Source organism: Oncorhynchus gorbuscha, linkage group LG11 (genome assembly GCF_021184085.1).
Source record: "Oncorhynchus gorbuscha isolate QuinsamMale2020 ecotype Even-year linkage group LG11, OgorEven_v1.0, whole genome shotgun sequence".
NCBI classification, from domain to species: Eukaryota; Metazoa; Chordata; class Actinopteri; order Salmoniformes; family Salmonidae; genus Oncorhynchus; species Oncorhynchus gorbuscha.
This window is the reverse complement of record NC_060183.1, coordinates 36,718,676-36,742,219: the sequence shown is the minus strand read 5'-3', so window position 1 is coordinate 36,742,219 and position 23,544 is coordinate 36,718,676. Positions and strand designations below refer to the sequence as shown.

The 23,544-nt window shown below is 45.0% G+C and overlaps 18 non-coding genes across 18 annotated transcripts; all 18 read left to right on the top strand.

The window, feature by feature from the left end:
* The first annotated feature begins 37 nt into the window (after positions 1-37).
* Positions 38-109, top strand: trnad-guc. The gene has a single exon. It is a non-coding gene; the product is annotated as a tRNA-Asp (tRNA).
* A 119-nt stretch (positions 110-228) lies between these two features.
* On the top strand, positions 229-299 carry trnag-gcc. Its single transcript has one exon. It is a non-coding gene; the product is annotated as a tRNA-Gly (tRNA).
* A 9,270-nt stretch (positions 300-9,569) lies between these two features.
* On the top strand, positions 9,570-9,641 carry trnad-guc. The gene has a single exon. It is a non-coding gene; the product is annotated as a tRNA-Asp (tRNA).
* A 119-nt stretch (positions 9,642-9,760) lies between these two features.
* trnag-gcc lies at positions 9,761-9,831 on the top strand. Its single transcript has one exon. It is a non-coding gene; the product is annotated as a tRNA-Gly (tRNA).
* A 607-nt stretch (positions 9,832-10,438) lies between these two features.
* On the top strand, positions 10,439-10,514 carry trnad-guc. Its single transcript has one exon. It is a non-coding gene; the product is annotated as a tRNA-Asp (tRNA).
* Positions 10,515-10,633: 119 nt separating this feature from the next.
* trnag-gcc lies at positions 10,634-10,704 on the top strand. Its single transcript has one exon. It is a non-coding gene; the product is annotated as a tRNA-Gly (tRNA).
* An 854-nt stretch (positions 10,705-11,558) lies between these two features.
* Positions 11,559-11,630, top strand: trnad-guc. Its single transcript has one exon. It is a non-coding gene; the product is annotated as a tRNA-Asp (tRNA).
* A 119-nt stretch (positions 11,631-11,749) lies between these two features.
* Positions 11,750-11,820, top strand: trnag-gcc. Its single transcript has one exon. It is a non-coding gene; the product is annotated as a tRNA-Gly (tRNA).
* Positions 11,821-13,668: 1,848 nt separating this feature from the next.
* trnad-guc lies at positions 13,669-13,740 on the top strand. Its single transcript has one exon. It is a non-coding gene; the product is annotated as a tRNA-Asp (tRNA).
* Positions 13,741-13,859: 119 nt separating this feature from the next.
* Positions 13,860-13,930, top strand: trnag-gcc. Its single transcript has one exon. It is a non-coding gene; the product is annotated as a tRNA-Gly (tRNA).
* A 1,112-nt stretch (positions 13,931-15,042) lies between these two features.
* trnad-guc lies at positions 15,043-15,114 on the top strand. Its single transcript has one exon. It is a non-coding gene; the product is annotated as a tRNA-Asp (tRNA).
* Positions 15,115-15,233: 119 nt separating this feature from the next.
* Positions 15,234-15,304, top strand: trnag-gcc. Its single transcript has one exon. It is a non-coding gene; the product is annotated as a tRNA-Gly (tRNA).
* Positions 15,305-16,159: 855 nt separating this feature from the next.
* trnad-guc lies at positions 16,160-16,231 on the top strand. The gene has a single exon. It is a non-coding gene; the product is annotated as a tRNA-Asp (tRNA).
* A 119-nt stretch (positions 16,232-16,350) lies between these two features.
* On the top strand, positions 16,351-16,421 carry trnag-gcc. Its single transcript has one exon. It is a non-coding gene; the product is annotated as a tRNA-Gly (tRNA).
* Positions 16,422-17,524: 1,103 nt separating this feature from the next.
* On the top strand, positions 17,525-17,596 carry trnad-guc. The gene has a single exon. It is a non-coding gene; the product is annotated as a tRNA-Asp (tRNA).
* Positions 17,597-17,715: 119 nt separating this feature from the next.
* On the top strand, positions 17,716-17,786 carry trnag-gcc. Its single transcript has one exon. It is a non-coding gene; the product is annotated as a tRNA-Gly (tRNA).
* A 1,054-nt stretch (positions 17,787-18,840) lies between these two features.
* On the top strand, positions 18,841-18,911 carry trnag-gcc. Its single transcript has one exon. It is a non-coding gene; the product is annotated as a tRNA-Gly (tRNA).
* Positions 18,912-19,765: 854 nt separating this feature from the next.
* trnad-guc lies at positions 19,766-19,837 on the top strand. Its single transcript has one exon. It is a non-coding gene; the product is annotated as a tRNA-Asp (tRNA).
* Positions 19,838-23,544: the final 3,707 nt, after the last annotated feature.

The window sequence follows — 23,544 nt, the reverse complement described above, 5'->3', positions numbered from 1 at the left end:
AATGCTCCACGTTTTTTCAAAGGTCCAACACACCTGCTCCTCGTTAGTATAGTGGTGAGTATCCCCGCCTGTCACGCGGGAGACCGGGGTTCAATTCCCCGACGGGGAGAAAGGACTGCTTTTTTTTAGGGTGAACAATGTTGCTGAGCCCACAAAGTGGAAAATATTCTTTGGAAAAAAGCTTTATGATACGATTGCCAGCCTTTGGGGTTAACTCAGGTTTCCAAGGCATTGGTTGTTCAGTGGTAGAATTCTCGCCTGCCACGCGGGAGGCCCGGGTTCGATTCCCGGCCAATGCAAGAAGTTTTGAACATGTAATTTCGACACTTTGTGCAAGGCTTTAGTTGTTAAATGGGAAAGAGTAACCAACTTGTCAGCGACAACTGTCTTGAGTTTGGCATTTGTGACAATGTCCTGGGATTTCCCACAAACGCCTCACCTTCTAACTAGTATTGTGTGGCTTGTGAGCGGTATAGGGCAGAATCGACTACATGTACGTGTTCGTGAGAGTCTCAGCTTTCCATAGAGGGGTCATAGAAGTTCCTAGCACCAACCATTCATGTCATTTCGACACTTTGTGCAAGGCTTTAGTTGTTAAATGGGAAAGAGTAACCAACTTGTCAGCGACAACTGTCTTGAGTTTGGCATTTGTGACAATGTCCTGGGATTTCCCACAAACGCCTCACCTTCTAACTAGTATTGTGTGGCTTGTGAGCAGTATAGGGCAGAATCGACTACATGTACGTGTTCGTGAGAGTCTCAGCTTTCCATAGAGGGGTCATAGAAGTTCCTAGCTCCAACCATTCATGTCATTTCAACACTTTGAATTTTTGTTAAATGGGAAAGAGTAACCAACTTGTCAGCGACAACTGTCTTGAGTTTGGCATTTGTGACAATGTCCTGGGATTTCCCACAAACGCCTCACCTTCTCACTAGTATTGTGTGGCTTGTGAGCGGTATAGGGCAGAATCGACTACATGTACGTGTTCGTGAGAGTCTCAGCTTTCCATAGAGGGGTCATAGAAGTTCCTAGCACCAACCATTCATGTCTTTCTTTGTGCAAGGCTTTAGTTGTTAAATGGGAAAGAGTAACCAACTTGTCAGCGTTAACTGTCTTGAGTTTGGCATTTGTGACAATGTCCTGGGATTTCCCACAAACGCCTCACCTTCTAACTAGTATTGTGTGGCTTGTGAGCGGTATAGGGCAGAATCGACTACATGTACGTGTTCGTGAGAGTCTCAGCTTTCCATAGAGGGGAAGAAGTTCCTAGAACCATTCATGTCATTTTTTGTGCAAGGCTTTAGTTGTTAAATGGGAAAGAGTAACCAACTTGTCAGCGACAACTGTCTTGAGTTTGGCATTTGTGACAATGTCCTGGGATTTCCCACAAACGCCTCACCTTCTAACTAGATTGTGTGTGGCTTGTGTGGCTTGTGAGCGGTATAGGGCAGAATCGACTACATGTACGTGTTCGTGAGAGTCTCAGCTTTCCATAGAGGGGTCATAGAAGTTCCTAAACCATTCATGTCATTTCACACTTTGTGCAAGGCTTTAGTTGTTAAATGGGAAAGAGTAACCAACTTGTCAGCGACAACTGTCTTGAGTTTGGCATTTGTGACAATGTCCTGGGATTTCCCACAAACGCCTCACCTTCTAACTAGTATTGTGTGGCTTGTGAGCGGTAAGGGCAGAATCGACTACATGTACGTGTTCGTGAGAGTCTCAGCTTTCCATAGAGGGGTCATAGAAGTTCCTAGCACCAACCATTCAGTCATTTACACTTTGTTTTTAGTTGTTAAATGGGAAAGAGTAACCAACTTGTCAGCGACAACTGTCTTGAGTTTGGCATTTGTGACAATGTCCTGGGATTTCCCACAAACGCCTCACCTTCTAACTAGTATTGTGTGGCTTGTGAGCGTATAGGGCAGAATATAGTACGTGTTCAGAATCGACTACATGTACGTGTTCGTGAGAGTCTCAGCTTTCCATAGAGGGGTCATAGAAGTTCCTAGCACCAACCATTCATGTCATTTCGACACTTTGTGCAAGGCTTTAGTTGTTAAATGGGAAAGAGTAACCAACTTGTCAGCGACAACTGTCTTGAGTTTGGCATTTGTGACAATGTCCTGGGATTTCCCACAAACGCCTCACCTTCTAACTAGTATTGTGTGGCTTGTGAGCGGTATAGGGCAGAATCGACTACATGTACGTGTTCGTGAGAGTCTCAGCTTTCCATAGAGGGGTCATAGAAGTTCCTAGCTCCAACCATTCATGTCATTTCGACACTTTGTGCAAGGCTTTAGTTGTTAAATGGGAAAGAGTAACCAACTTGTCAGCGACAACTGTCTTGAGTTTGGCATTTGTGACAATGTCCTGGGATTTCCCACAAACGCCTCACCTTCTAACTAGTATTGTGTTGTGAGCAGTATAGGGCAGAATCGACTACATGTACGTGTTCGTGAGAGTCTCAGCTTTCCATAGAGGGGTCATAGAAGTTCCTAGCACCAACCATTCATGTCATTTCGACACTTTGTGCAAGGCTTTAGTTGTTAAATGGGAAAGAGTAACCAACTTGTCAGCGACAACTGTCTTGAGTTTGGCATTTGTGACAATGTCCTGGGATTTCCCACAAACGCCTCACCTTCTAACTAGTATTGTGTGGCTTGTGAGCAATAGGGCAGAATCGACTACATGTACGTGTTCGTGAGAGTCTCAGCTTTCCATAGAGGGGTCATAGAAGTTCCTAGCACCAACCATTCATGTCATTTCGACACTTTGTGCAAGGCTTTAGTTGTTAAATGGGAAAGAGTAACCAACTTGTCAGCGACAACTGTCTTGAGTTTGGCATTTGTGACAATGTCCTGGGATTTCCCACAAACGCCTCACCTTCTAACTAGTATTGTGTGGCTTGTGAGAGGTATAGGTATAGGGCAGAATCGACTACATGTACGTGTTCGTGAGAGTCTCAGCTTTCCATAGAGGGGTCATAGAAGTTCCTAGCACCAACCATTCATGTCATTTCGACACTTTGTGCAAGGCTTTAGTTGTTAAATGGGAAAGAGTAACCAACTTGTCAGCGACAACTGTCTTGAGTTTGGCATTTGTGACAATGTCCTGGGATTTCCCACAAACGCCTCACCTTCTAACTAGTATTGTGTGGCTTGTGAGCGGTATAGGGCAGAATCGACTACATGTACGTGTTCGTGAGAGTCTCAGCTTTCCATAGAGGGGTCATAGAAGTTCCTAGCACCAACCATTCATGTCATTTCGACACTTTGTGCAAGGCTTTAGTTGTTAAATGGGAAAGAGTAACCAACTTGTCAGCGACAACTGTCTTGAGTTTGGCATTTGTGACAATGTCCTGGGATTTCCCACAAACGCCTCACCTTCTAACTAGTATTGTGTGGCTTGTGAGCAGTAAGGGCAGAATCGACTACATGTACGTGTTCGTGAGAGTCTCAGCTTTCCATAGAGGGGTCATAGAAGTTCCTAGCACCAACCATTCATGTCATTTCGACACTTTGTGCAAGGCTTTAGTTGTTAAATGGGAAAGAGTAACCAACTTGTCAGCGACAACTGTCTTGAGTTTGGCATTTGTGACAATGTCCTGGGATTTCCCACAAACGCCTCACCTTCTAACTAGTATTGTGTGGCTTGTGAGCGGTATAGGGCAGAATCGACTACATGTACGTGTTCGTGAGAGTCTCAGCTTTCCATAGAGGGGTCATAGAAGTTCCTAGCACCAACCATTCATGTCATTTCTACACTTTGTGCAAGGCTTTAGTTGTTAAATGGGAAAGAGTAACCAACTTGTCAGCCCGACAACTGTCTTGAGTTTGGCATTTGTGACAATGTCCTGGGATTTCCCACAAACGCCTCACCTTCTAACTAGTATTGTGTGGCTTGTGAGCGGTATAGGAGAATCGACTACATGTACGTGTTCGTGAGAGTCTCAGCTTTCCATAGAGGGGTCATAGAAGTTCCTAGCAATGCAACCATTCATGTCATTTCGACACTTTGTGCAAGGCTTTAGTTGTTAAATGGGAAAGAGTAACCAACTTGTCAGCGACAACTGTCTTGAGTTTGGCATTTGTGACAATGTCCTGGGATTTCCCACAAACGCCTCACCTTCTAACTAGTATTGTGTGGCTTGTGAGCGGTATAGGGCAGAATCGACTACATGTACGTGTTCGTGAGAGTCTCAGCTTTCCATAGAGGGGTCATAGAAGTTCCTAGCACCAACCATTCATGTCATTTTTTGTTAGAAGGATTTAAGCCCGACACTTTGTGCAAGGCTTTAGTTGTTAAATGGGAAAGAGTAACCAACTTGTCAGCGACAACTGTCTTGAGTTTGGCATTTGTGACAATGTCCTGGGATTTCCCACAAACGCCTCACCTTCTAACTAGTATTGTGTGGCTTGTGAGCAGTATAGGGCAGAATCGACTACATGTACGTGTTCGTGAGAGTCTCAGCTTTCCATAGAGGGGTCATAGAAGTTCCTAGCACCAACCATTCATGTCATTTCAGACACTTTGTGCAAGGCTTTAGTTGTTAAATGGGAAAGAGTAACCAACTTGTCAGGTCGACAACTGTCTTGAGTTTGGCATTTGTGACAATGTCCTGGGATTTCCCACAAACGCCTCACCTTCTAACTAGTATTGTGTGGCTTGTGAGCCCATAGGTAAAGGGCAGAATCGAAAACATGTACGTGTTCGTGAGAGTCTCAGCTTTCCATAGAGGGGTCATAGAAGTTCCTAGCACCAACCATTCATGTCATTTCGACACTTTGTGCAAGGCTTTAGTTGTTAAATGGGAAAGAGTAACCAACTTGTCAGCGACAACTGTCTTGAGTTTGGCATTTGTGACAATGTCCTGGGATTTCCCACAAACGCCTCACCTTCTAACTAGTATTGTGTGGCTTGTGAGCAGTATAGGGCAGAATCGACTACATGTATGTACGTGTTCGTGAGAGTCTCAGCTTTCCATAGAGGGGTCATAGAAGTTCCTAGCTCCAACCATTCATGTCATTTACGACACTTTGTGCAAGGCTTTAGTTGTTAAATGGGAAAGAGTAACCAACTTGTCAGCGACAACTGTCTTGAGTTTGGCATTTGTGACAATGTCCTGGGATTTCCCACAAACGCCTCACCTTCTAACTAGTATTGTGTGGCTTGTGAGCGGTATAGGGCAGAATCGACTACATGTACGTGTTCGTGAGAGTCTCAGCTTTCCATAGAGGGGTCATAGAAGTTCCTAGCACCAACCATTCATGTCATTTCGACACTTTGTGCAAGGCTTTAGTTGTTAAATGGGAAAGAGTAACCAACTTGTCAGCGACAACTGTCTTGAGTTTGGCATTTGTGACAATGTCCTGGGATTTCCCACAAACGCCTCACCTTCTAACTAGTATTGTGTGGCTTGTGAGCAGTATAGGGCAGGGCAGAATCGACTACATGTCGTGTTCGTGAGAGTCTCAGCTTTCCATAGAGGGGTCATAGAAGTTCCTAGCTTTTCATGTCATTTCGACACTTTGTGCAAGGCTTTAGTTGTTAAATGGGAAAGAGTAACCAACTTGTCAGCGACAACTGTCTTGAGTTTGGCATTTGTGACAATGTCCTGGGATTTCCCAAAACGCCTCACCTTCTAACTAGTATTGTGTGGCTTGTGAGCGGTATAGGGCAGAATCGACTACATGTACGTGTTCGTGAGAGTCTCAGCTTTCCATAGAGGGGTCATAGAAGTTCCTAGCACCAACCATTCATGTCATTTCGACACTTTGTGCAAGGCTTTAGTTGTTAAATGGGAAAGAGTAACCAACTTGTCAGCGACAACTGTCTTGAGTTTGGCATTTGTGACAATGTCCTGGGATTTCCCACAAACGCCTCACCTTCTAACTAGTATTGTGTGGCTTGTGAGCAGTATAGGGCAGAATCGACTACACACGTGTTCGTGAGAGTCTCAGCTTTCCATAGAGGGGTCATAGAAGTTCCTAGCACCAACCATTCATGTCATTTCGACACTTTGTGCAAGGCTTTAGTTGTTAAATGGGAAAGAGTAACCAACTTGTCAGCGACAACTGTCTTGAGTTTGGCATTTGTGACAATGTCCTGGGATTTCCCACAAACGCCTCACCTTCTAACTAGTATTGTGTGGCTTGTGAGCAGTATAGGGCAGAATCGACTACATGTACGTGTTCGTGAGAGTCTCAGCTTTCCATAGAGGGGTCATAGAAGTTCCTAGCACCAACCATTCATGTCATTTCAGACACTTTGTGCAAGGCTTTAGTTGTTAAATGGGAAAGAGTAACCAACTTGTCAGCGACAACTGTCTTGAGTTTGGCATTTGTGACAATGTCCTGGGATTTCCCACAAACGCCTCACCTTCTAACTAGTATTGTGTGGCTTGTGAGCAGGTATAGGGCAGAATCGACTACATGTACGTGTTCATGTACGTGTTCGTGTGAGAGTCTCAGCTTTCCATAGAGGGGTCATAGAAGTTCCTAGCACCAACCATTCATGTCATTTCGACACTTTGTGCAAGGCTTTAGTTGTTAAATGGGAAAGAGTAACCAACTTGTCAGCGACAACTGTCTTGAGTTTGGCATTTGTGACAATGTCCTGGGATTTCCCACAAACGCCTCACCTTCTAACTAGTATTGTGTGGCTTGTGAGCGGTATAGGGCAGAATCGACTACATGTACGTGTTCGTGAGAGTCTCAGCTTTCCATAGAGGGGTCATAGAAGTTCCTAGCACCAACCATTCATGTCATTTCGACACTTTGTGCAAGGCTTTAGTTGTTAAATGGGAAAGAGTAACCAACTTGTCAGCGACAACTGTCTTGAGTTTGGCATTTGTGACAATGTCCTGGGATTTCCCACAAACGCCTCACCTTCTAACTAGTATTGTGTGGCTTGTGAGCAGTATAGGGCAGAATCGACTACATGTACGTGTTCGTGAGAGTCTCAGCTTTCCATAGAGGGGTCATAGAAGTTCCTAGCACCAACCATTCATGTCATTTCAGACACTTTGTGCAAGGCTTTAGTTGTTAAATGGGAAAGAGTAACCAACTTGTCAGCGGTCCAACAACTGTCTTGAGTTTGGCATTTGTGACAATGTCCTGGGATTTCCCACAAACGCCTCACCTTCTAACTAGTATTGTGTGGCTTGTGAGCGGTATAGGGCAGAATCGACTACATGTACGTGTTCGTGAGAGTCTCAGCTTTCCATAGAGGGGTCATAGAAGTTCCTAGCTCCAACCATTCATGTCATTTCAGACACTTTGTGCAAGGCTTTAGTTGTTAAATGGGAAAGAGTAACCAACTTGTCAGCCCACAACTGTCTTGAGTTTGGCATTTGTGACAATGTCCTGGGATTTCCCACAAACGCCTCACCTTCTAACTAGTATTGTGTGGCTTGTGAGCAGTATGTAGGGGCAGAATCGACTACATGTACGTGTTCGTGAGAGTCTCAGCTTTCCATAGAGGGGTCAAGAAGTTCCTTGAGCACCAACCATTCATGTCATTTCGACACTTTGTGCAAGGCTTTAGTTGTTAAATGGGAAAGAGTAACCAACTTGTCAGCGACAACTGTCTTGAGTTTGGCATTTGTGACAATGTCCTGGGATTTCCCACAAACGCCTCACCTTCTAACTAGTATTGTGTGGCTTGTGAGCGGTATAGGGCAGAATCGACTACATGTACGTGTTCGTGAGAGTCTCAGCTTTCCATAGAGGGGTCATAGAAGTTCCTAGCACCAACCATTCATGTCATTTCGACACTTTGTGCAAGGCTTTAGTTGTTAAATGGGAAAGAGTAACCAACTTGTCAGCAAACTGTCTTGAGTTTGGCATTTGTGACAATGTCCTGGGATTTCCCACAAACGCCTCACCTTCTAACTAGTATTGTGTGGCTTGTGAGCGGTATAGGGCAGAATCGACTACATGTACGTGTTCGTGAGAGTCTCAGCTTATAGAGGGGTCATAGAAGTTCCTAGCACCAACCATTCATGTCATTTCGACACTTTGTGCAAGGCTTTAGTTGTTAAATGGGAAAGAGTAACCAACTTGTCAGCGACAACTGTCTTGAGTTTGGCATTTGTGACAATGTCCTGGGATTTCCCACAAACGCCTCACCTTCTAACTAGTATTGTGTGGCTTGTGAGCAGTATAGGGCAGAATCGACTACATGTACGTGTTCGTGAGAGTCTCAGCTTTCCATAGAGGGGTCATAGAAGTTCCTAGCACCAACCATTCATGTCATTTCGACACTTTGTGCAAGGCTTTAGTTGTTAAATGGGAAAGAGTAACCAACTTGTCAGCGACAACTGTCTTGAGTTTGGCATTTGTGACAATGTCCTGGGATTTCCCACAAACGCCTCACCTTCTAACTAGTATTGTGTGGCTTGTGAGCAGTATAGGGCAGAATCGACTACATGTACGTGTTCGTGAGAGTCTCAGCTTTCCATAGAGGGTCATAGAAGTTCCTAGCTCCAACCATTCATGTCTTTCGACACTTTGTGCAAGGCTTTTTGTTAAATGGGAAAGATTTAAGCCAACTTGTCAGCTCCAAACTTGAGTTTGGCATTTGTGACAATGTCCTCCACAAACGCCTTTTTTTCAAAGGTCTAACTAGTATTGTGTGGCTTGTGAGCGGGAGAGGGCAGAATCCTACATGTACGTGTTCGGAGAAAGGACTCAGCTTTTTTAGAGGGTGAAGAATGTTCCTGCACCAACATGTCATTTCGACACTTTGTGCAAGGCTTTAGTTGTTAAATGGGAAAGAGTAACCAACTTGTCAGCCAACTGTCTTGAGTTTGGCATTTGTGACAATGTCCTGGGATTTCCCAGTGGCCTCACCTTCTAACTAGTATTGTGTGGCTTGTGAGCGGTATAGGGCAGAATCGGCCATGTACGTGTTCGTGAGAGTCTCAGCTTTCCATAGAGGGGTCATAGAAGTTCCTAGCACCAACCATTCATGTCATTTCGACACTTTGTGCAAGGCTTTAGTTGTTAAATGGGAAAGAGTAACCAACTTGTCAGCGACAACTGTCTTGAGTTTGGCATTTGTGACAATGTCCTGGGATTTCCCACAAACGCCTCACCTTCTAACTAGTATTGTGTGGCTTGTGAGCGGTATAGGGCAGAATCGACTACATGTACGTGTTCGTGAGAGTCTCAGCTTTCCATAGAGGGGTCATAGAAGTTCCTAGCACCAACCATTCATGTCATTTCGACACTTTGTGCAAGGCTTTAGTTGTTAAATGGGAAAGAGTAACCAACTTGTCAGCGACAACTGTCTTGAGTTTGGCATTTGTGACAATGTCCTGGGATTTCCCACAAACGCCTCACCTTCTAACTAGTATTGTGTGGCTTGTGAGCAGTATAGGGCAGAATCGACTACATGTACGTGTTCGTGAGAGTCTCAGCTTTCCATAGAGGGGTCATAGAAGTTCCTAGCTCCAACCATTCAGTCTCTACAGATATTTTTGTTAGAAGGATTTAAGCCCGACACTCCAAACTTAGGGTTAGTACCAATGCTCCACGTTTTTTCAAAGGTCCAACACACCTGCTCCTCGTTAGTATAGTGGTGAGTATCCCCGCCTGTCACGCGGGAGACCGGGGTTCAATTCCCCGACGGGGAGAAAGGACTGCTTTTTTTTAGGGTGAACAATGTTGCTGAGCCCACAAAGTGGAAAATATTCTTTGGAAAAAAGCTTTATGATACGATTGCCAGCCTTTGGGGTTAACTCAGGTTTCCAAGGCATTGGTTGTTCAGTGGTAGAATTCTCGCCTGCCACGCGGGAGGCCCGGGTTCGATTCCCGGCCAATGCAAGAAGTTTTGAACATGTAATTTCGACACTTTGTGCAAGGCTTTAGTTGTTAAATGGGAAAGAGTAACCAACTTGTCAGCGACAACTGTCTTGAGTTTGGCATTTGTGACAATGTCCTGGATTTCCCACAAACGCCTCACCTTCTAACTAGTATTGTGTGGCTTGTGAGCGGTATAGGGCAGAATCGACTACATGTACGTGTTCGTGAGAGTCTCAGCTTTCCATAGAGGGGTCATAGAAGTTCCTAGCACCAACCATTCATGTCATTTCGACACTTTGTGCAAGGCTTTAGTTGTTAAATGGGAAAGAGTAACCAACTTGTCAGCGACAACTGTCTTGAGTTTGGCATTTGTGACAATGTCCTGGGATTTCCCACAAACGCCTCACCTTCTAACTAGTATTGTGTGGCTTGTGAGCAGTATAGGGCAGAATCGACTACATGTACGTGTTCGTGAGAGTCTCAGCTTTCCATAGAGGGGTCATAGAAGTTCCTAGCTCCAACCATTCAGTCTCTACAGATATTTTTGTTAGAAGGATTTAAGCCCGACACTCCAAACTTAGGGTTAGTACCAATGCTCCACGTTTTTTCAAAGGTCCAACACACCTGCTCCTCGTTAGTTAGTATAGTGGTGAGTATCCCCGCCTGTCACGCGGGAGACCGGGGTTCAATTCCCCGACGGGGAGAAAGGACTGCTTTTTTTTAGGGTGAACAATGTTGCTGAGCCCACAAAGTGGAAAATATTCTTTGGAAAAAAGCTTTATGATACGATTGCCAGCCTTTGGGGTTAACTCAGGTTTCCAAGGCATTGGTTGTTCAGTGGTAGAATTCTCGCCTGCCACGCGGGAGGCCCGGGTTCGATTCCCGGCCAATGCAAGAAGTTTTGAACATGTAATTTCGACACTTTGTGCAAGGCTTTAGTTGTTAAATGGGAAAGAGTAACCAACTTGTCAGCGACAACTGTCTTGAGTTTGGCATTTGTGACAATGTCCTGGGATTTCCCACAAACGCCTCACCTTCTAACTAGTATTGTGTGGCTTGTGAGCGGTATAGGGCAGAATCGACTACATGTACGTGTTCGTGAGAGTCTCAGCTTTCCATAGAGGGGTCATAGAAGTTCCTAGACCAACCATTCATGTCATTTCGACACTTTGTGCAAGGCTTTAGTTGTTAAATGGGAAAGAGTAACCAACTTGTCAGCGACAACTGTCTTGAGTTTGGCATTTGTGACAATGTCCTGGGATTTCCCACAAACGCCTCACCTTCTAACTAGTATTGTGTGGCTTGTGAGCAGTATAGGGCAGAATCGACTACATGTACGTGTTCGTGAGAGTCTCAGCTTTCCATAGAGGGGTCATAGAAGTTCCTAGCACCAACCATTCATGTCATTTCGACACTTTGTGCAAGGCTTTAGTTGTTAAATGGGAAAGAGTAACCAACTTGTCAGCGACAACTGTCTTGAGTTTGGCATTTGTGACAATGTCCTGGGATTTCCCACAAACGCCTCACCTTCTAACTAGTATTGTGTGGCTTGTGAGCAGTATAGGGCAGAATCGACTACATGTACGTGTTCGTGAGAGTCTCAGCTTTCCATAGAGGGGTCATAGAAGTTCCTAGCTCCAACCATTCAGTCTCTACAGATATTTTTGTTAGAAGGATTTAAGCCCGACACTCCAAACTTAGGGTTAGTACCAATGCTCCACGTTTTTTCAAAGGTCCAACACACCTGCTCCTCGTTAGTATAGTGGTGAGTATCCCCGCCTGTCACGCGGGAGACCGGGGTTCAATTCCCCGACGGGGAGAAAGGACTGCTTTTTTTTAGGGTGAACAATGTTGCTGAGCCCACAAAGTGGAAAATATTCTTTGGAAAAAAGCTTTATGATACGATTGCCAGCCTTTGGGGTTAACTCAGGTTTCCAAGGCATTGGTTGTTCAGTGGTAGAATTCTCGCCTGCCACGCGGGAGGCCCGGGTTCGATTCCCGGCCAATGCAAGAAGTTTTGAACATGTAATTTCGACACTTTGTGCAAGGCTTTAGTTGTTAAATGGGAAAGAGTAACCAACTTGTCAGCGACAACTGTCTTGAGTTTGGCATTTGTGACAATGTCCTGGGATTTCCCACAAACGCCTCACCTTCTAACTAGTATTGTGTGGCTTGTGAGCGGTATAGGGCAGAATCGACTACATGTACGTGTTCGTGAGAGTCTCAGCTTTCCATAGAGGGGTCATAGAAGTTCCTAGCACCAACCATTCATGTCATTTCGACACTTTGTGCAAGGCTTTAGTTGTTAAATGGGAAAGAGTAACCAACTTGTCAGCGACAACTGTCTTGAGTTTGGCATTTGTGACAATGTCCTGGGATTTCCCACAAACGCCTCACCTTCTAACTAGTATTGTGTGGCTTGTGAGCAGTATAGGGCAGAATCGACTACATGTACGTGTTCGTGAGAGTCTCAGCTTTCCATAGAGGGGTCATAGAAGTTCCTAGCTCCAACCATTCAGTCTTTACACTTTGATAGGCTTTTTGTTAAATGGGAAAGAGTAACCAACTTGTCAGCTCCAACTGTCTTGAGTTTGGCATTTGTGACAATGTCCTGGGATTTCCCACAAACGCCTCACCTTCTAACTAGTATTGTGTGGCTTGTGAGCGTTTAAGGGCAGAATCGACTACATGTACGTGTTCGTGAGAGTCTCAGCTTTCCATAGAGGGGTCATAGAAGTTCCTAGCACCAACCATTCATGTCATTTCGACACTTTGTGCAAGGCTTTAGTTGTTAAATGGGAAAGAGTAACCAATTGTCAGCGACAACTGTCTTGAGTTTGGCATTTGTGACAATGTCCTGGGATTTCCCACAAACGCTTTTTAGTATTGTGTGGCAATTTGTGAGCCCACAAAGGGAAAATATTCTTTGGAAAAAAGCTTTATGTACGTGCCAGCCTGAGGTTAACTCAGCTTTCCATAGAGTTGTTCAGTGGTAGAATTCCTAGCACCAAAAATTCATGTCATTTCGACACTTTGTGCAAGGCTTTAGTTGTTAAATGGGAAAGAGTAACCAACTTGTCAGCGACAACTGTCTTGAGTTTGGCATTTGTGACAATGTCCTGGGATTTCCCACAAACGCCTCACCTTCTAACTAGTATTGTGTGGCTTGTGAGCAGTATAGGGCAGAATCGACTACATGTACGTGTTCGTGAGAGTCTCAGCTTTCCATAGAGGGGTCAAGAAGTTCCTAGCACCAACCATTCATGTCATTTCGACACTTTGTGCAAGGCTTTAGTTGTTAAATGGGAAAGAGTAACCAACTTGTCAGCGACAACTGTCTTGAGTTTGGCATTTGTGACAATGTCCTGGGATTTCCCACAAACGCCTCACCTTCTAACTAGTATTGTGTGGCTTGTGAGCGGTATAGGGCAGAATCGACTACATGTACGTGTTCGTGAGAGTCTCAGCTTTCCATAGAGGGGTCATAGAAGTTCCTAGCACCAACCATTCATGTCATTTCGACACTTTGTGCAAGGCTTTAGTTGTTAAATGGGAAAGAGTAACCAACTTGTCAGCGACAACTGTCTTGAGTTTGGCATTTGTGACAATGTCCTGGGATTTCCCACAAACGCCTCACCTTCTAACTAGTATTGTGTGGCTTGTGAGCAGTATAGGGCAGAATCGACTACATGTACGTGTTCGTGAGAGTCTCAGCTTTCCATAGAGGGGTCATAGAAGTTCCTAGCTCCAACCATTCAGTCTCTACAGATATTTTTGTTAGAAGGATTTAAGCCCGACACTCCAAACTTAGGGTTAGTACCAATGCTCCACGTTTTTTCAAAGGTCCAACACACCTGCTCCTCGTTAGTATAGTGGTGAGTATCCCCGCCTGTCACGCGGGAGACCGGGGTTCAATTCCCCGACGGGGAGAAAGGACTGCTTTTTTTTAGGGTGAACAATGTTGCTGAGCCCACAAAGTGGAAAATATTCTTTGGAAAAAAGCTTTATGATACGATTGCCAGCCTTTGGGGTTAACTCAGGTTTCCAAGGCATTGGTTGTTCAGTGGTAGAATTCTCGCCTGCCACGCGGGAGGCCCGGGTTCGATTCCCGGCCAATGCAAGAAGTTTTGAACATGTAATTGAACATGTTTTCGACACTTTGTGCAAGGCTTTAGTTGTTAAATGGGAAAGAGTAACCAACTTGTCAGCGACAACTGTCTTGAGTTTGGCATTTGTGACAATGTCCTGGGATTTCCCACAAACGCCTCACCTTCTAACTAGTATTGTGTGGCTTGTGAGCGGTATAGGGCAGAATCGACTACATGTACGTGTTCGTGAGAGTCTCAGCTTTCCATAGAGGGGTCATAGAAGTTCCTAGCACCAACCATTCATGTCATTTCGACACTTTGTGCAAGGCTTTAGTTGTTAAATGGGAAAGAGTAACCAACTTGTCAGCGACAACTGTCTTGAGTTTGGCATTTGTGACAATGTCCTGGGATTTCCCACAAACGCCTCACCTTCTAACTAGTATTGTGTGGCTTGTGAGCGGTATAGGGCAGAATCGACTACATGTACGTGTTCGTGAGAGTCTCAGCTTTCCATAGAGGGGTCATAGAAGTTCCTAGCACCAACCATTCATGTCATTTCATTTCGACACTTTAAGGCTTTAGTTGTTAAATGGGAAAGAGTAACCAACTTGTCAGCGACAACTGTCTTGAGTTTGGCATTTGTGACAATGTCCTGGGATTTCCCACAAACGCCTCACCTTCTAACTAGTATTGTGTGGCTTGTGAGCGGTATAGGGCAGAATCGACTACATGTACGTGTTCGTGAGAGTCTCAGCTTTCCATAGAGGGGTCATAGAAGTTCCTAGCACCAACCATTCATGTCATTTCAACACTTTGTGCAAGGCTTTAGTTGTTAAATGGGAAAGAGTAACCAACTTGTCAGCGACAACTGTCTTGAGTTTGGCATTTGTGACAATGTCCTGGGATTTCCCACAAACGCCTCACCTTCTAACTAGTATTGTGTGGCTTGTGAGCAGTATAGGGCAGAATCGACTACATGTACGTGTTCGTGAGAGTCTCAGCTTTCCATAGAGGGGTCATAGAAGTTCCTAGCTCCAACCATTCAGTCTCTACAGATATTTTTTTAGAAGGATTTAAGCCCGACACTCCAAACTTAGGGTTAGTACCAATGCTCCACGTTTTTTCAAAGGTCCAACACACCTGCTCCTCGTTAGTATAGTGGTGAGTATCCCCGCCTGTCACGCGGGAGACCGGGGTTCAATTCCCCGACGGGGAGAAAGGACTGCTTTTTTTTAGGGTGAACAATGTTGCTGAGCCCACAAAGTGGAAAATATTCTTTGGAAAAAAGCTTTATGATACGATTGCCAGCCTTTGGGGTTAACTCAGGTTTCCAAGGCATTGGTTGTTCAGTGGTAGAATTCTCGCCTGCCACGCGGGAGGCCCGGGTTCGATTCCCGGCCAATGCAAGAAGTTTTGAACATGTAATTTCGACACTTTGTGCAAGGCTTTAGTTGTTAAATGGGAAAGAGTAACCAACTTGTCAGCGACAACTGTCTTGAGTTTGGCATTTGTGACAATGTCCTGGGATTTCCCACAAACGCCTCACCTTCTAACTAGTATTGTGTGGCTTGTGAGCGGTATAGGGCAGAATCGACTACATGTACGTGTTCGTGAGAGTCTCAGCTTTCCATAGAGGGGTCATAGAAGTTCCTAGCACCAACCATTCATGTCATTTCAACACTTTGTGCAAGGCTTTAGTTGTTAAATGGGAAAGAGTAACCAACTTGTCAGCGACAACTGTCTTGAGTTTGGCATTTGTGACAATGTCCTGGGATTTCCCACAAACGCCTCACCTTCTAACTAGTATTGTGTGGCTTGTGAGCGGTATAGGGCAGAATCGACTACATGTACGTGTTCGTGAGAGTCTCAGCTTTCCATAGAGGGGTCATAGAAGTTCCTAGCACCAACCATTCATGTCATTTCAACACTTTGTGCAAGGCTTTAGTTGTTAAATGGGAAAGAGTAACCAACTTGTCAGCGACAACTGTCTTGAGTTTGGCATTTGTGACAATGTCCTGGGATTTCCCACAAACGCCTCACCTTCTAACTAGTATTGTGTGGCTTGTGAGCAGTATAGGGCAGAATCGACTACATGTACGTGTTCGTGAGAGTCTCAGCTTTCCATAGAGGGGTCATAGAAGTTCCTAGCTCCAACCATTCAGTCTCTACAGATATTTTTGTTAGAAGGATTTAAGCCCGACACTCCAAACTTAGGGTTAGTACCAATGCTCCACGTTTTTTCAAAGGTCCAACACACCTGCTCCTCGTTAGTATAGTGGTGAGTATCCCCGCCTGTCACGCGGGAGACCGGGGTTCAATTCCCCGACGGGGAGAAAGGACTGCTTTTTTTTAGGGTGAACAATGTTGCTGAGCCCACAAAGTGGAAAATATTCTTTGGAAAAAAGCTTTATGATACGATTGCCAGCCTTTGGGGTTAACTCAGGTTTCCAAGGCATTGGTTGTTCAGTGGTAGAATTCTCGCCTGCCACGCGGGAGGCCCGGGTTCGATTCCCGGCCAATGCAAGAAGTTTTGAACATGTAATTTCGACACTTTGTGCAAGGCTTTAGTTGTTAAATGGGAAAGAGTAACCAACTTGTCAGCGACAACTGTCTTGAGTTTGGCATTTGTGACAATGTCCTGGGATTTCCCACAAACGCCTCACCTTCTAACTAGTATTGTGTGGCTTGTGAGCGGTAGGGCAGAATCGACTACATGTACGTGTTCGTGAGAGTCTCAGCTTTCCATAGAGGGGTCATAGAAGTTCCTAGCACCAACCATTCATGTCATTTCGACACTTTGTGCAAGGCTTTAGTTGTTAAATGGGAAAGAGTAACCAACTTGTCAGCGACAACTGTCTTGAGTTTGGCATTTGTGACAATGTCCTGGGATTTCCCACAAACGCCTCACCTTCTAACTAGTATTGTGTGGCTTGTGAGCGGTATAGGGCAGAATCGACTACATGTACGTGTTCGTGAGAGTCTCAGCTTTCCATAGAGGGGTCATAGAAGTTCCTAGCACCAACCATTCATGTCATTTCAACACTTTGTGCAAGGCTTTAGTATGGGAAAGAGTAACCAACTTGTCAGCGACAACTGTCTTGAGTTTGGCATTTGTGACAATGTCCTGGGATTTCCCACAAACGCCTCACCTTCTAACTAGTATTGTGTGGCTTGTGAGCGGTATAGGGCAGAATCGACTACATGTACGTGTTCTCAGTTCCATAGAGAGTCTCAGCTTTCCATAGAGGGGTCATAGAAGTTCCTAGCACCAACCATTCATGTCATTTCAACACTTTGTGCAAGGCTTTAGTTGTTAAATGGGAAAGAGTAACCAACTTGTCAGCGACAACTGTCTTGAGTTTGGCATTTGTGACAATGTCCTGGGATTTCCCACAAACGCCTCACCTTCTAACTAGTATTGTGTGGCTTGTGAGCAGTATAGGGCAGAATCGACTACATGTACGTGTTCGTGAGAGTCTCAGCTTTCCATAGAGGGGTCATAGAAGTTCCTAGCTCCAACCATTCAGTCTCTACAGATATTTTTGTTAGAAGGATTTAAGCCCGACACTCCAAACTTAGGGTTAGTACCAATGCTCCACGTTTTTTCAAAGGTCCAACACACCTGCTCCTCGTTAGTATAGTGGTGAGTATCCCCGCCTGTCACGCGGGAGACCGGGGTTCAATTCCCCGACGGGGAGAAAGGACTGCTTTTTTTTAGGGTGAACAATGTTGCTGAGCCCACAAAGTGGAAAATATTCTTTGGAAAAAAGCTTTATGATACGATTGCCAGCCTTTGGGGTTAACTCAGGTTTCCAAGGCATTGGTTGTTCAGTGGTAGAATTCTCGCCTGCCACGCGGGAGGCCCGGGTTCGATTCCCGGCCAATGCAAGAAGTTTTGAACATGTAATTTCGACACTTTGTGCAAGGCTTTAGTTGTTAAATGGGAAAGAGTAACCAACTTGTCAGCGACAACTGTCTTGAGTTTGGCATTTGTGACAATGTCCTGGGATTTCCCACAAACGCCTCACCTTCTAACTAGTATTGTGTGGCTTGTGAGCGGTATAGGGCAGAATCGGCAGAATCGACTACATGTACGTGTTCGTGAGAGTCTCAGCTTTCCATAGAGGGGTCATAGAAGTTCCTAGCACCAACCATTCATGTCATTTCGACACTTTGTGCAAGGCTTTAGTTGTTAAATGGGAAAGAGTAACCAACTTGTCAGCGACAACTGTCTTGAGTTTGGCATTTGTGACAATGTCCTGGGATTTCCCACAAACGCCTCACCTTCTAACTAGTATTGTGTGGCTTGTGAGCGGTATAGGGCAGAATCGACTACATGTACGTGTTCGTGAGAGTCTCAGCTTTCCATAGAGGGGTCATAGAAGTTCCTAGCACCAACCATTCATGTCATTTCAACACTTTGTGCAAGGCTTTAGTTGTTAAATGGGAAAGAGTAACCAACTTGTCAGCGACAACTGTCTTGAGTTTGGCATTTGTGACAATGTCCTGGGATTTCCCACAAACGCCTCACCTTCTAACTAGTATTGTGTGGCTTGTGAGCAGTATAGGGCAGAATCGACTACATGTACGTGTTCGTGAGAGTCTCAGCTTTCCATAGAGGGGTCATAGAAGTTCCTAGCTCCAACCATTCAGTCTCTACAGATATTTTTGTTAGAAGGATTTAAGCCCGACACTCCAAACTTAGGGTTAGTACCAATGCTCCACGTTTTTTCAAAGGTCCAACACACCTGCTCCTCGTTAGTATAGTGGTGAGTATCCCCGCCTGTCACGCGGGAGACCGGGTTCAATTCCCCGACGGGGAGAAAGGACTGCTTTTTTTTAGGGTGAACAATGTTGCTGAGCCCACAAAGTGGAAAATATTCTTTGGAAAAAAGCTTTATGATACGATTGCCAGCCTTTGGGGTTAACTCAGGTTTCCAAGGCATTGGTTGTTCAGTGGTAGAATTCTCGCCTGCCACGCGGGAGGCCCGGGTTCGATTCCCGGCCAATGCAAGAAGTTTTGAACATGTAATTTCGACACTTTGTGCAAGGCTTTAGTTGTTAAATGGGAAAGAGTAACCAACTTGTCAGCGACAACTGTCTTGAGTTTGGCATTTGTGACAATGTCCTGGGATTTCCCACAAACGCCTCACCTTCTAACTAGTATTGTGTGGCTTGTGAGCGGTATAGGGCAGAATCGACTACATGTACGTGTTCGTGAGAGTCTCAGCTTTCCATAGAGGGGTCATAGAAGTTCCTAGCACCAACCATTCATGTCATTTCGACACTTTGTGCAAGGCTTTAGTTGTTAAATGGGAAAGAGTAACCAACTTGTCAGCGACAACTGTCTTGAGTTTGGCATTTGTGACAATGTCCTGGGATTTCCCACAAACGCCTCACCTTCTAACTAGTATTGTGTGGCTTGTGAGCGGTATAGGGCAGAATCGACTACATGTACGTGTTCGTGAGAGTCTCAGCTTTCCATAGAGGGGTCATAGAAGTTCCTAGCACCAACCATTCATGTCATTTCACACTTTGTGCAAGGCTTTAGTTGTTAAATGGGAAAGAGTAACCAACTTGTCAGCGACAACTGTCTTGAGTTTGGCATTTGTGACAATGTCCTGGGATTTCCCACAAACGCCTCACCTTCTAACTAGTATTGTGTGGCTTGTGAGCAGTATAGGGCAGAATCGACTACATGTACGTGTTCGTGAGAGTCTCAGCTTTCCATAGAGGGGTCATAGAAGTTCCTAGCTCCAACCATTCAGTCTCTACAGATATTTTTGTTAGAAGGATTTAAGCCCGACACTCCAAACTTAGGGTTAGTACCAATGCTCCACGTTTTTTCAAAGGTCCAACACACCTGCTCCTCGTTAGTATAGTGGTGAGTATCCCCGCCTGTCACGCGGGAGACCGGGGTTCAATTCCCCGACGGGGAGAAAGGACTGCTTTTTTTTAGGGTGAACAATGTTGCTGAGCCCACAAAGTGGAAAATATTCTTTGGAAAAAAGCTTTATGATACGATTGCCAGCCTTTGGGGTTAACTCAGGTTTCCAAGGCATTGGTTGTTCAGTGGTATTCTCGCCTGCCACGCGGGAGGCCCGGGTTCGATTCCCGGCCAATGCAAGAAGTTTTGAACATGTAATTTCGACACTTTGTGCAAGGCTTTAGTTGTTAAATGGGAAAGAGTAACCAACTTGTCAGCGACAACTGTCTTGAGTTTGGCATTTGTGACAATGTCCTGGGATTTCCCACAAACGCCTCACCTTCTAACTAGTATTGTGTGGCTTGTGAGCGGTATAGGGCAGAATCGACTACATGTACGTGTTCGTGAGAGTCTCAGCTTTCCATAGAGGGGTCATAGAAGTTCCTAGCACCAACCATTCATGTCATTTCGACACTTTGTGCAAGGCTTTAGTTGTTAAATGGGAAAGAGTAACCAACTTGTCAGCGACAACTGTCTTGAGTTTGGCATTTGTGACAATGTCCTGGGATTTCCCACAAACGCCTCACCTTCTAACTAGTATTGTGTGGCTTGTGAGCAGTATAGGGCAGAATCGACTACATGTACGTGTTCGTGAGAGTCTCAGCTTTCCATAGAGGGGTCATAGAAGTTCCTAGCTCCAACCATTCATGTCATTTCAACACTTTGTGCAAGGCTTTAGTTGTTAAATGGGAAAGAGTAACCAACTTGTCAGGTCGACAACTGTCTTGAGTTTGGCATTTGTGACAATGTCCTGGGATTTCCCACAAACGCCTCACCTTCTAACTAGTATTGTGTGGCTTGTGAGCCCACAAAGGGCAAAATTCGGAAAAAAGCTACATGTACGTGTTCGTGAGAGTCTCAGCTTTCCATAGAGGGGTCATAGAAGTTCCTAGCACCAACCATTCATGTCATTTCAACACTTTGTGCAAGGCTTTAGTTGTTAAATGGGAAAGAGTAACCAACTTGTCAGCGACAACTGTCTTGAGTTTGGCATTTGTGACAATGTCCTGGGATTTCCCACAAACGCCTCACCTTCTAACTAGTATTGTGTGGCTTGTGAGCGGTATAGGGGTCTCAGCTTTCCATAGAGGGGTCATAGAAGTTCCTAGCACCAACCATTCATGTCATTTCGACACTTTGTGCAAGGCTTTAGTTGTTAAATGGGAAAGAGTAACCAACTTGTCAGCGACAACTGTCTTGAGTTTGGCATTTGTGACAATGTCCTGGGATTTCCCACAAACGCCTCACCTTCTAACTAGTATTGTGTGGCTTGTGAGCAGTATAGGGCAGAATCGACTACATGTACGTGTTCGTGAGAGTCTCAGCTTTCCATAGAGGGGTCATAGAAGTTCCTAGCACCAACCATTCATGTCATTTCGACACTTTGTGCAAGGCTTTAGTTGTTAAATGGGAAAGAGTAACCAACTTGTCAGCGACAACTGTCTTGAGTTTGGCATTTGTGACAATGTCCTGGGATTTCCCACAAACGCCTCACCTTCTAACTAGTATTGTGTGGCTTGTGAGCAGTATAGGGCAGAATCGACTACATGTACGTGTTCGTGAGAGTCAGCTTTCCATAGAGGGGTCATAGAAGTTCCTAGCACCAACCATTCATGTCATTTCTACACTTTGTGCAAGGCTTTAGTTGTTAAATGGGAAAGAGTAACCAACTTGTCAGCGACAACTGTCTTGAGTTTGGCATTTGTGACAATGTCCTGGGATTTCCCACAAACGCCTCACCTTCTAACTAGTATTGTGTGGCTTGTGAGCGGTATAGGGCAGAATCGACTACATGTACGTGTTCGTGAGAGTCTCAGCTTTCCATAGAGGGGTCATAGAAGTTCCTAGCACCAACCATTCATGTCATTTCGACACTTTGTGCAAGGCTTTAGTTGTTAAATGGGAAAGAGTAACCAACTTGTCAGCGACAACTGTCTTGAGTTTGGCATTTGTGACAATGTCCTGGGATTTCCCACAAACGCCTCACCTTCTAACTAGTATTGTGTGGCTTGTGAGCGGTATAGGGCAGAATCGACTACATGTACGTGTTCGTGAGAGTCTCAGCTTCCATAGAGGGGTCATAGAAGTTCCTAGCACCAACCATTCATGTCATTTCGACACTTTGTGCAAGGCTTTAGTTGTTAAATGGGAAAGAGTAACCAACTTGTCAGCGACAACTGTCTTGAGTTTGGCATTTGTGACAATGTCCTGGGATTTCCCACAAACGCCTCACCTTCTAACTAGTATTGTGTGGCTTGTGAGCGGTATAGGGCAGAATCGACTACATGTACGTGTTCGTGAGAGTCTCAGCTTTCCATAGAGGGGTCATAGAAGTTCCTAGCACCAACCATTCATGTCATTTCGACACTTTGTGCAAGGCTTTAGTTGTTAAATGGGAAAGAGTAACCAACTTGTCAGCGACAACTGTCTTGAGTTTGGCATTTGTGACAATGTCCTGGGATTTCCCACAAACGCCTCACCTTCTAACTAGTATTGTGTGGCTTGTGAGCAGTATAGGGCAGAATCGACTACATGTACGTGTTCGTGAGAGTCTCAGCTTTCCAGAGGGGTCATAGAAGTTCCTAGCTCCAACCATTCATGTCATTTCTACACTTTGTGCAAGGCTTTAGTTGTTAAATGGGAAAGAGTAACCAACTTGTCAGCGACAACTGTCTTGAGTTTGGCATTTGTGACAATGTCCTGGGATTTCCACAAACGCCTCACCTTCTAACTAGTATTGTGTGGCTTGTGAGCGGTATAGGGCAGAATCGACTACATGTACGTGTTCGTGAGAGTCTCAGCTTTCCATAGAGGGGTCATAGAAGTTCCTAGCACCAACCATTCATGTCATTTTTGACACTTTGTGCAAGGCTTTAGTTGTTAAATGGGAAAGAGTAACCAACTTGTCAGCGACAACTGTCTTGAGTTTGGCATTTGTGACAATGTCCTGGGATTTCCCACAAACGCCTCACCTTCTAACTAGTATTGTGTGGCTTGTGAGCGGTATAGGGCAGAATCGACTACATGTACGTGTTCGTGAGAGTCTCAGCTTTCCATAGAGGGGTCATAGAAGTTCCTAGCTCCAACCATTCATGTCATTTCGACACTTTGTGCAAGGCTTTAGTTGTTAAATGGGAAAGAGTAACCAACTTGTCAGCGACAACTGTCTTGAGTTTGGCATTTGTGACAATGTCCTGGGATTTCCCACAAACGCCTCACCTTCTAACTAGTATTGTGTGGCTTGTGAGCAGTATAGGGCAGAATCGACTACATGTACGTGTTCGTGAGAGTCTCAGCTTTCCATAGAGGGGTCATAGAAGTTCCTAGCTTTTTTCATGTCATTTCGACACTTTGTGCAAGGCTTTAGTTGTTAAATGGGAAAGAGTAACCAACTTGTCAAAACAACTGTCTTGAGTTTGGCATTTGTGACAATGTCCTGGGATTTCCCACAAACGCCTCACCTTCTAACTAGTATTGTGTGGCTTGTGAGCAGTATAGGGCAGAATCGACTACATGTACGTGTTCGTGAGAGTCTCAGCTTTCCATAGAGGGGTCATAGAAGTTCCTAGCTCCAACCATTCATGTCATTTCGACACTTTGTGCAAGGCTTTAGTTGTTAAATGGGAAAGAGTAACCAACTTGTCAGCGACAACTGTCTTG